This window comes from Tenebrio molitor, chromosome 4 (genome assembly GCF_963966145.1).
Source record: "Tenebrio molitor chromosome 4, icTenMoli1.1, whole genome shotgun sequence".
In the NCBI taxonomy this organism is placed as follows: Eukaryota; Metazoa; Arthropoda; class Insecta; order Coleoptera; family Tenebrionidae; genus Tenebrio; species Tenebrio molitor.
Genome location: NC_091049.1, coordinates 14,144,889 through 14,156,367, shown reverse-complemented (window position 1 = coordinate 14,156,367; position 11,479 = coordinate 14,144,889). Strand labels below are relative to the sequence as shown.

General features: G+C 34.8%; 1 long non-coding RNA gene across 4 annotated transcripts; it reads left to right on the top strand.

Moving 5' to 3' along the window:
- The first annotated feature begins 10,525 nt into the window (after positions 1-10,525).
- LOC138128251 (uncharacterized) lies at positions 10,526-11,479 on the top strand. Of its 4 annotated transcripts, XR_011158572.1 has the most exons (4): positions 10,526-10,702; positions 10,755-10,814; positions 10,872-10,925; positions 10,978-11,479. It is a non-coding gene; the product is annotated as an uncharacterized lncRNA (long non-coding RNA). The 4 variants fall into 4 exon arrangements; XR_011158571.1 differs by having other exon boundaries at positions 10,872-11,479; XR_011158573.1 differs by having other exon boundaries at positions 10,526-10,925; positions 10,978-11,043; positions 11,124-11,479.

The window sequence follows — 11,479 nt, the reverse complement described above, 5'->3', positions numbered from 1 at the left end:
CGAGAGCCGCCAAGGCGTCTTCTGCGAATTTTTGGCTCGTGGTCCAGTCACCCCTCGCACCCGGAGAGGTAATTACAGCACTTTTGCAAATTCTCGTTACTAATATCGTTCGATAGGGGTAGTTCGGTCAAAATTCAGTACCGTCCGGAGCAACCGGATTATCGTTTCGTTCGTCGTTCGAAAGGAGCATCGAAGTGTTCGAGTTCTTCGTCGAGGGCATATCGTTTAGTCGCCCCTTTCAGCGGAAAGGTAATTACCGAGACATTTGCATTTTCGGTACTAACGTCATTCATTAGGGGTGGCATGTTATATTACATTATATCAAGTTTCGTAACGTTGCGTAGAGGACGACATCCCGTTGCGCAACATATCGGCTACGTCACCTCATGGCCTTGGTCGGTGGTGCATTGCACCGCATCCTTCTTGGAGTCACGAACCCGTTGGTGCCTATCCCTGAAAGCGTCAAGGAAGGCACCGTGTCCCGTCCGTGATGTCCGTGAACTGGTCCCGCACTGAAACACTGACGTCAAGAATATCGAAATCGAGCATCTTATCGTCGTCATCGTCCTAGTCGGACCTATCGTCAAACCATCCCCAAAATAAGGAACGCTAGCGCATCGCCGCACATCAGAAAAAGTCAAGGACACCTTCGAGGATTCGACCCCATGTCTCTTCAGATAAATCGCAAAATCTAGTATCAATTTCGTTTCGTACGACGCGACGTTAAACGAGCAGGACACCTCGAATTTCCCGCTTCTCAATATTATTTAAATTCTCATAATTACTTATATTCACAATTTTGCTCATTTTTTTTGGGAATTCTCAATTTAGTTTAAATTATCGAATACATCAAGTTCATCAACATTTTTGTTTAGAGTCTCTTTCAAAAGCGAGTTATTGTAAATATCATTTCACTGGAGTAATTCAAGCAAATTTTTCATTTTCATTATCAATCGAACAACGTTTTGTAGGCTCGGAAAAACCGCCGACTTGTTAAAGCGTTCGACAAGAGCGGACACTTAATTCATAACTAGTTTTGTCAAATCATTAGAATAAATAATTAAGTTACAAGGTTAATATAAGGGAAAAGCTTTTCTTAAGAAACCGAATAAGCACCATAATTTGAATGCCATATGGACTAGTTCAATTGCATCACGTTTCAACAAAAGTTCATTTTCATTCATTGAAATCCATTTAGTTCCATTTTACGAACCAGTCCATATACAACGCCTCATTTAATCTTTACCATTTGGATTGTTCTAAAAGACATTAAAGAACACCCTTTTATTTCAAACGAAATAATTTTTTTTATTTTCCGACGCCCAACAATTAGAGCACTTGTCCTTGCAACTGGGCAAGATCACAATCGCTCCCGAATTAGTTGCCTGGCGCCCATTAACGAATCCACCCTAGTGCCGCGACAAAACCCTGAGAGCCCGGTGCAGTCCCTGTCCCATTTTGGGTCACAAATACTTACAAAAAAATTAAATAAAAGTAAATTAATGAACTGCATTATTGATAGGTTCCAACAGTCTCAACAAATTACGTATTTGACTTTTTGTTTACATTTTGTGAATATTTGACAATTTGCAATTAGTTCCAGAGCCCTTTGCGATCCCACATTCTTTTATAGACCGTCTGTATTATGAATACAGGGTGTAATTGAAATGCACGGAATAATTTTAACCACGAGCTACAGGCTTCATGTAGAACTCGGAAAAAATATTCAAAAAATAAAATGACATTTAATTCTTGAGGTACAATTTTTTAATTGCTTTTCGTCTTGTACGTTGTCCCACAACCTCGTAGGTAAAATGTCCGCACATTTTTAAAATACACCCTTGTATATCATGTTTTATAAAACGTACACCAATGCGGTTTCCTTGTTTTAAAGCATATTTCCTAGAGGTTACTTCGCATTTTCAAACTAATACTAAATAGTAAGAGCGCTATCGCAGTAGGTATTAAATTTATATAATGTTTCTGCGTCGTCGTGAAGTGCGAATAAAAACTATATTGTGTTTCTCCTGTAACAAGAGGTTTTTATTGCTACCTAACAATTTTTCTTAATCTACCCATCACCAAATTTATTTACAATATAAAACAATCTTACCTGTAACAAGAGAAACGGCATTAAAGCTATTACTCGCTTTCTTTCGTTTCGAACGATCTCGAAGGTTGGTCCCCTCTCTTGTTACAGGCTAACAACGACACGCCGCCATCTTTGTCGTCACATGTCGCGCGCGCCAAATTCAAAGATACCGAAGTACAAATTAAAAATAACTAAAAAGAAGTACAACGAACTTTTTACATCTCCCCCCCTGCATGGAAAAACATACATATATACATTTATAAATTTAAGTTTGATTCACGTAATCCAGAACCGGAACAAGTTTTGTGACATGGAAAAGATTTGATTCCGACTTCCTGTGGCCCGTGTCTACCCTGTATATAGAGTTTGAAAACTTTTCTAGAATCTTATATGGCCCAATCTTCAATTCGTCTAATTTTTTTCTGTTTAATCGGTTTCCGTTTTCAACATACACCCAATCTCCTACTTTTAACTCGCACTTTCTTCTGTTTTTGTCAAATCGTTGTTTGTTATATGTATGTGATTTTTTTTGTATTTTCCAATGCGAGTTTTCTATCTTGAAGGAAATCAATGTAAGTTTTTTCGCGTTTTAATTCATCTGGTAATATATCAATATTTTTTCCTTCCAATAAATATTTAGGGGAAAATCCTGTCACCGTGTGCTCCGTTTCGTTATATCTTCTCGTGCATTCCTGTGCTATGGTCGTCCAGGCCAATTTTACCTTTGTTTCATTTACCTTACATCTAATTTTATTAACTAGCGTTTGGTTAAGCCTTTCATTCAGACCATTTGAGAATGGTGCCTGCCGTGAAAACGATGGGTATATTCTCTTCGTTCAAAAATTTTTTAAAGTCTTTTGAGTTTATACCTGGATATTGATCCGATAGAATCATACCAATTTTGTTGCCTTCCGAAGCTCGTCGAACCAGTTTTATAAAATCACTCGAATTCTGAGTTTTCGAAGTCAAAATGAAAGCGTATCTCGTGAAGTGGTCTACAAGAAGGTGTAAATATGTTTTTGTGGAACGCGAGCCACCGAATCCCCCGATGGTGTCTATGGATACTATCTCAAAAGGGTGAGTAGCAGGACCTAAGTGAGATATTAGTCCAAATCTATATTTCCCTCTAGATTTGTTTTTTATGCAGGTTTCGCAGTTTTCACAGATTGCTTTGATATTGCGTGTTAGGTTCTGTGCTGTATAGAATGGTTTAATTATATTTTCCATTTGTTTTATGCCTATATGACAATAAATGTAGTGTATATTTTCTATTAATTTTTTACTAAATTCCTCCGACAGTATTATCTTTTCCTTTTTCCCCATCTGTTTATAATATATTGTATCTTTTACTCGTAAGTTTAGTTTGTGTTTATTATTTTTTATATCACTGTTTTCTTTTTGATCATGCTGGATGTCCTTTAGCTTGACTAAGTTAACGATTGTTAAACATTCGTCTTGATTTTCAAGTGGTTCCAATACTGGGTTTCTGCTCAAACAATCTGCTTCCAAGTTGTATTTCCCTGGAGAGTATACTACCTCGAAATTAAACTGAGATAGATAATATGTTAAGTCTCCGAGTTCTTCATCCGTTCTAGCCTTGATGGTCATTTTTTCTAGGGGTTTGTGATCGGAGTAGACTGTAAACTTTTTCCCCATGAGCCAGTGCTGCCAATATTTCACTGCTTCTTTTATTGCCAGACACTCCAGATATACCGCTTTTTTCCTTTTCTGAGTGTCGCTCAGTTTTCTTGAAAAATAGGCGCATGGGTTCTCTTCTCCATTTCGTTGTGGTTGTTTCAAGACAGCTCCTATGCCCTGTATACTCGCGTCCGTGTAAATGTGTATCGGTAAATTTGGATCAAAGATCGCTAAAATAGGTGTCGAACAAAGCAATCCTTTTATTGCCTCAAATGATTTTTGACATTTTTCGGACCAGATGAATTTCTGTCCTTATCTCAGTAAATTATGTAACGGATCTAATGTAATCGATATGTTGGGTACGTATTTTCCATAAAAGTTTATTTTTCCTAAAAACTGTCGGACATTTTTCTGTGTTTTCGGGACAGGAAAATCTTTTATAGCAATTAAATTATCCTTCAGTGGACTAATTGTATCGTTTTTGATTATATGTCCTAAATACTTTACCGAGTCTTGTGCGAAGTTACATTTTGAAAATTTCAGTCTGAAGCCTTCCTTCAAAATTGCTTCCAACAGCAATGATAAGTGATCAATGTGTTCTGCAAATGTTCTAGAAAAGATCAAAATATCATCTATATAATTAACAGTAAAATCCGATAGCTTATGTTTTCTTATAATTGTACTTAAAATTCTTTGGAAAATTGCTGGTGAGGTTTTTAAACCAAACGGTAAACATGTCCACTGAAAATGCCCTTCTTGAGTAACGAATGCTGTTTTTTGCTTATCTTCAATCTTCAAAGGAATTGACCAGAATGCGGAGTTTATGTCCAGCGTTGAAAAAAATTTACATCCTCTCGTTTTAACCATCAGATCCTCGATTAGTGGAAAGGGTTGTGACTGAGGAACTACAATTTTATTTAAATCGCGAAAGTCTATACATAATCTTGATCTTTTTCCTTCTTCTTTTTTATAGGCCAGCGTTACTGGGGCAGCAAAAGGACTAGATTAGATTTTTTTGTAATAATTTCGACACCTGTTGTTCTATTTCTTTTTTATCCTCAATAGTGCACCTATATGGTCTTTTACTACAATATTTATCTATTAATAGATCAATACGTGCCTCATAACCTTTCACAATGCCTATATCATATTTATCTTTAGCAAAGAGTGATCTATATTTGTATATTAATTCTTCTATTTCCGACTGTTGCTGAAAGTTTAGATGATTTACTGAAATGTCAAAATTTACCGCTTCAATGTGTTCATTAAAATTTATTTCGTATTCACCATTTATTTCATCCCTAGTATTCCTTTGGATATCCACCTCTCTATTAGTATTTTGTAAATTTTGTTTTCCTTCAACGTTGTTACCTGACAAGACCGGAATTACTTCTTGATTTGTGGCATTCGTTTTCTCTGTCTGTTCTCCCTTTGTGGGTTTTTTTTGGATTTTTTGGGAAATTTCTAATTTTTCATCCTGAACTAGACGGAACTGTTTTATGCAATCTAGTCCAATTAAAAAATCGTAATCGAAATCCTTTCCATCTATCACAAAAACATTAATGCTTTTTTCAATATCAAAAATCTTAATCTTTAAAGTTACCATTCCTATTGTTTTTTTCACACCATTAATCGTTTTTAAGTTTGCATTTTTTTTATTTTTATTAATCGGGTTTTTTTTTAAACATAATAATTTCGAATTTATCAAAGAAACGTTTGAACCTGAATCATAAATTCCCGAAATTTCTGAAGTATCATTCAGCAATACTTTAATTTTGATTAATGGTGGAATTACAAGTTTTTTGGATCCATTTCGTTTAATTCTGTTTCTAATTCAGAATTGTTAACATGTTTTCTTTGATCTCTTTTTGGTCCATCGTTACTTTTGTTTTGGAACCAGCACGAGGACTCGGGATGATAACGGATCCCTTTGTTTCCTTTTTCACAAATTCTGCATGGTTTGTCTTTTCCGTTTTTTGCTTTGGTTTTATTTTCAGAACCCGTCATCTTCTTTTCCGAATTCTTCTTATTTACTAAATGTTCCAACCCTCTGATGCTATTAAATAAGTCGTTAGTTTCCTTCAGGCTCTTTCTATCGATTTTATCAGATATAAAATTTGGTAGCCCCGTAGCGATCAAATCTATTAGAGTGGGTGTATCTATTGACTTATTTACTTCCAATAAAAGTCTTTCTTTCTTCAACGCGTATTCCAACAATGAGCCTTGCATATATTTGAATAGTATCGCATATCTGACTGATGTCCATCCTTTGTCCGCATACGTTTCACAAAAACTATCTCTCCATGTCGACCATTTTGAGTTTATCGTATGTTTTATAAGCATGGAACTGTACCAGTCCAGGCACGACTCCTCCAGAAACAACCTTAGGACTTCAATTCGTTCAATATTTTCTTCAATTCCTAGACGAGTACATTCACTTTCAAAAATAAACATCCATTGAGATACGTTTGAGGTTCTTGTAGTGAATTTTTCTATCACAAACTTTTCTGACAATTTTTTTATATTATGGCGTTGAGGAATATCGTTTTTCTTTTCAGTGAAACTTTCTAGGATTCTTGTTAACGCCTCTTCTGAAATACCAGCACTAGGCGCCTCTTGCTGGGTTGTCGGTGTTACTTCTTCTAGCAAATAGTCCATACACTGCATGTTTCCATCTTCATCTATATATGCTCTACTTATCTCTTTTGTCAATGAGATCCACACCTGTCTTTTATCGTGTCTCTTTTGTAGTGTAGCTTTTACTTTTTGGTAAACCTGAGTTTTTATAATCGCCTCATGTAATTTTATTGGTTGGAGTTTTTCCGGAATGATGAAAATTCGTCCACTGCTTTCCGTGATCGACGTTATGCAAATTATATTTGTTTTTGCATCATCCCCAGATTTCACCACAAATTCAAATCTTAATTTATCCATCCTTCTCGCAAACTAGCTGTAGAAATGCCGTTTTATAATGTTTCTGCGTCGTCGTGAAGTGCGAATAAAAACTATATTGTGTTTCTCCTGTAACAAGAGTTTTTTATTGCTACCTAACAATTTTTCTTAATCTACCCATCACCAAATTTATTTACAATATAAAACAATCTTACCTGTAACAAGAGAAACGGCATTAAAGCTATTACTCGCTTTCTTTCGTTTCGAACGATCTCGAAGGTTGGTCCCCTCTCTTGTTACAGGCTAACAACGACACGCCGCCATCTTTGTCGTCACATGTCGCGCGCGCCAAATTCAAAGATACCGAAGTACAAATTAAAAATAACTAAAAAGAAGTACAACGAACTTTTTACATTTATCTAATTGCTTTGGGCTTATCTTTCATACAAACGTGCAAATTATTACACAATATAGCGTAAGTAGTTATCCGGCCCCAACACCTATTTAGTGGTACTGAGTGTTGATAGCATGTTTTGTTACATGGGGGAAAGAAAGAAGAAAAACTAGTTAAATTATCGACGTCATAATTTATTCAGAATGTTGTTGCGTCACACTATGTAACATTACTGCGACTGCTAACGCAACAATAACAATTAACAAGACAACAACAATAAGTAGGTTATTGACACGCGTTCATGCGTGTCTAACAACGTAATCAATAACGTTTTTTATACACCTATTGGAGTTGGTTGCCCATACGATGGTATTTTTACCGCAATAAATAGTTTTCAATACCAGTTGCGGCTCCTGACCATTTCAATTAGGTCAGCAGGTCGCCACTTAAATGATTATTTTCCTATTTAATTTTCGTTTGTATTTAGTTAAGTCTGTGCTCTAAGTTTCCAGGCATTACTTCTATTTATTACAAGTTAGTTTTTATCAACATATTTGTTCTGTTTATTGATTTTGAAAAAGAAAACCGCCTGAGAACCTACAATATGTGCGAAAAAAATTTATACGAAATGATATTTAGATGAAGAGACTTTGATTTCTTTTTATTTATTTCTTTTTGATTAAAATAATTAATAAACATTTAAATAAAACTGTGTGTTTTTGGATCTTCTTTTATATTGATAGGCTGCGTTCTACGCTGTGGATATCTTCCCGCATATCTTTATGATAGGAAACTAAGTTCTAAATGAAATGAAATTTTCTCTGATCGGGATTTGAACTCGATCAAAATAATCAGAAACCAGACTACTAGTAAAAAATACAATTGAGCCATGAGCACATTTTGAAATCAACTGTTTTGTTAGTTTCTAGTATATTGGGATATACTCGTAAGATTAGGAAGTGCTTTATAACAGAATCGACAAACTTTCGAGATTCTGTTATGCCACTTGCTAACCATATATCCCACAACGTTTTTCGCAAAATTGCTTATACGAAAAAAATGGCTTCGAAGTAATTTTTTGACAGGAATATTTTGTAGACATTAATGTCATTAATTACTTACCTCAGTAGGTATCGGTGTCGTTATTTACTTACAGCATTAGGGTTGTTACGTTCAACTTTCAGATTGTGTCAACAACAATTGTAAGTAGCTATAACAACACGATTGCGCGAAAAAATGTTAATAACAAATCAGTGATTCTCAACAAGTGTGTAATCATAATTTTTCCAGGAACTAAACATTTTATGAAAAAATGGTATAGAGGTTTTCGACCATTTTTGACGTCAAAAAATTACCCGTGAATTTTTGCTAAAGCATTTCCTAACACCCTGTATAGTTCTGAGAATATAATTCACGTCTCACATGGTACATTTTTGATTAATTTCATTGGTTAAAATACAGTAACAAAGAGGCAGACGAGACTATCACATCGATGATAATTTTATTACCGCATATTTTTAAAGAATAAAATTGGTTAATGTCAAAGTGACAGAAAGTTTCAATGGACGCGTCGGAGTCAGAAAGTAGTGCTGTTAACCAGAAAACGTTTCAACCAGTAGGCCAGTAGATCACCATTGATGGGGAGATGCTAGCGAGGAAGAGATTCAAAAGTTAATTGAGAAGAAAACTTCAAAAAAATGTTGCATTGGGTATCCTGTAACTGTAATTATTTACTGTCAAACTGACAGATCGTTTAAAATTTTTGACATTTAAAAAAATGTATTTTCTGTTAGCGTTCATTAATTACATTCTCTCACCAATTATAACACGTGTTATGATTAATGTGATATTAGGTGTTATGGAATAGTACATCCTTCAACGAACGTATAATGATGACTATTATTTAAGAGGACGAAAATTCCAACATGAGTCGTAGGCGAGTGGTAGAATTGTCCGATTGAATAATAGCCACTATATACGAGTTGAAGACTATACATACTTTCTCCACGACTATACCAAGAAAAAACAATCTTTGAAAATTAAATTTACTTTGACTTTTAATATTTGACAATTAAAATTGGGCCGATCGATGATCTACCGGTGATAGAATGTAAATACGAGGGATGGATTGGCCGACAGCCGCGCCGTGGGTTTTAATACTTCCTGTCACTGGGTGTGGAATTGATATACTCGTAATTCTTTCGTTGAATATCCGACAAGAATGTATTCATTCTTTAATAGTCGTAGAGAATAGTATATTATGATACAAGTGTATAAGGAAGCCTTTAAAGCACGCGCGACGAGTTTAAGAGCACGACACGTAGCGGAGTGCTTTTAACATCGCAAGTGCTTTAAAGGTCCTTATAGACGTGTATCATACGCTATTTTTTATTATACCCGCATTACAATCTCAAAATTAAAACAAAAAAAGTAAATTGAAATACCTTTTCCGAAGTAATCTGTGTCATTAATCGTTGATATAGAAATGGTCAATTGTTGTTGTTTCATTGCCATGTATAATTGATTTCATATAAATGTTCATCAAGTGAGCTGTGCATTTGTAAAAGCACCTTTAATTTAGTTACATTACAAAAGTCACATTTATGAAGGTCATGTCCAATAAATCTTTATTTGGTAAAAATACAAAGACAAAAACAAATAAGAATTACTTTAATTTAATCAGTAAAAACACGTAACATTGCTTTTGAAATCAGCAATGTTAAAATGGGCAAAAACTGAAAAATTAGTCAAATCGGGTTCGCACAGAGCAAGCAACTTTGAAAGTCAAAGTCACTAGCTTTAGCTTTAATACCAACAGTAAATCAGATTTTCATGGCTTGCTTAGATGCACATTAATATGAAATTGAGTATATGTTTGTTATAAATTGTGTATAAATGTGTATTTATCATTGTTCAAAATGTAGGTGAATTTGTTGTTACCTAAGCAACCCTTAAAGCTTTAGTGTTTTAAAGGCCCTTTTTCGCACGCATTTTACGGCCGGTTCCATAATAAAAATTAAGTCGCCTTTAACTGAAAAAGTACACTTAAAAAAAAAAAATGTGGTCCATAAACAACATTTAATGTAAAAGCCGACTTTATTAGTAGGCTAAAGTTAAAGTTCCGATTTCGGATCTTTAATGCCGCTAAAGGGACCTTACATCCGATGCAGCCAATCAGAAAATTATCTCTCACATCAAAATATCTGTCAAAATAATAAGTAATTAGAGTTGTGAAAATGAATCAGAAACACAAAAAAGCAAGTGTGTTCACCAATGAAGAGCAATTACGCTTATTAGAACTGATTGAAAAGGAAAAACATGTTATTGAAAATAAAATAACAAACAAAGTGGCCAACAAAGAAAAGGTAAGTATTTTAAAAAACAATTTTTGGTAATGTAAACATCTGTGTAAAAAAATGTACTTGTAGGATGCCGCATGGGGACGAGTATCCCAGGCATTCAATTCCTCTGCTTCCCAGTTCCGATCTGTGGATCAGTTAAAATCGAAATTCGACAATTTAAAGACAAAAGCGAGGAAAGTGGTGGCGGAGAACCGCACCTATAGACAAAAAACAGGCGGAGGAGGTGCTAGTAGCGACAAATTTGACGCAGTAATAGAAGCTGTCCTACGAATTATAAATATAAAAACAGTCGTAGGATTTGAAAATAGTGTTGATTGTGATCATGTGGGTAATTTTATTTTTGACAGGATATAATTTTGACCCGCCATTTTTTTAGGATCACTTTTCAACATTTGTTTCAGAGGAACACACTACCTTCGCTGCGGACAATCCTGTGGTAATAGAGTCACAGGTGCTTAATTAGAGTATTATCCTTATTTCGTATCTTTTATAGGCAAAAATATCTACGGACGAACCCTTATCCCCTATAACAGCGCAAGGAGAAATTGTGAGTGTGACTGTCACAGATTATTGCAAAGTTAAACTTTACATCATTTTAGGAATCAAATTTTGAAACAAATAGGGAAATAACTTCCTCGTCATTAACACATTCTGTTGTCCAGGACGTACGTACATTAAATCTAATACTAAGAATGAAAATTTACATTAAATAGGAACATAATTTGCAAATAAAATATTTTTCTAGCAAGTTGAAGAGCAGCCTGCCCCAAAAAAAATTAAAACACAAAATTGGACATCATACACTCCTCACAAACTTAAACAACGGATTTCCAATAAGCTGCGACCTACTGTAGAAAATCCTGTAGTACAAGCCAAAGCGGAATACTACAGGCAAAAAGCTAAAGAAACGGAGGCAGATATTATGCTGAAAAAAGAAGAAGATCGAAGGAAGGAAGAAGAACACACAAAAAAAATGCGGTTGTTAGATTTAGAAATAAAACTAAGAGAAGAAGAGTTAAAATCAAAATTTAATATTAGTTTTTGAAGTAATGTGTAGATAATATTGCAAGTAATTATTAAAAAATAAACTATCACATCCTA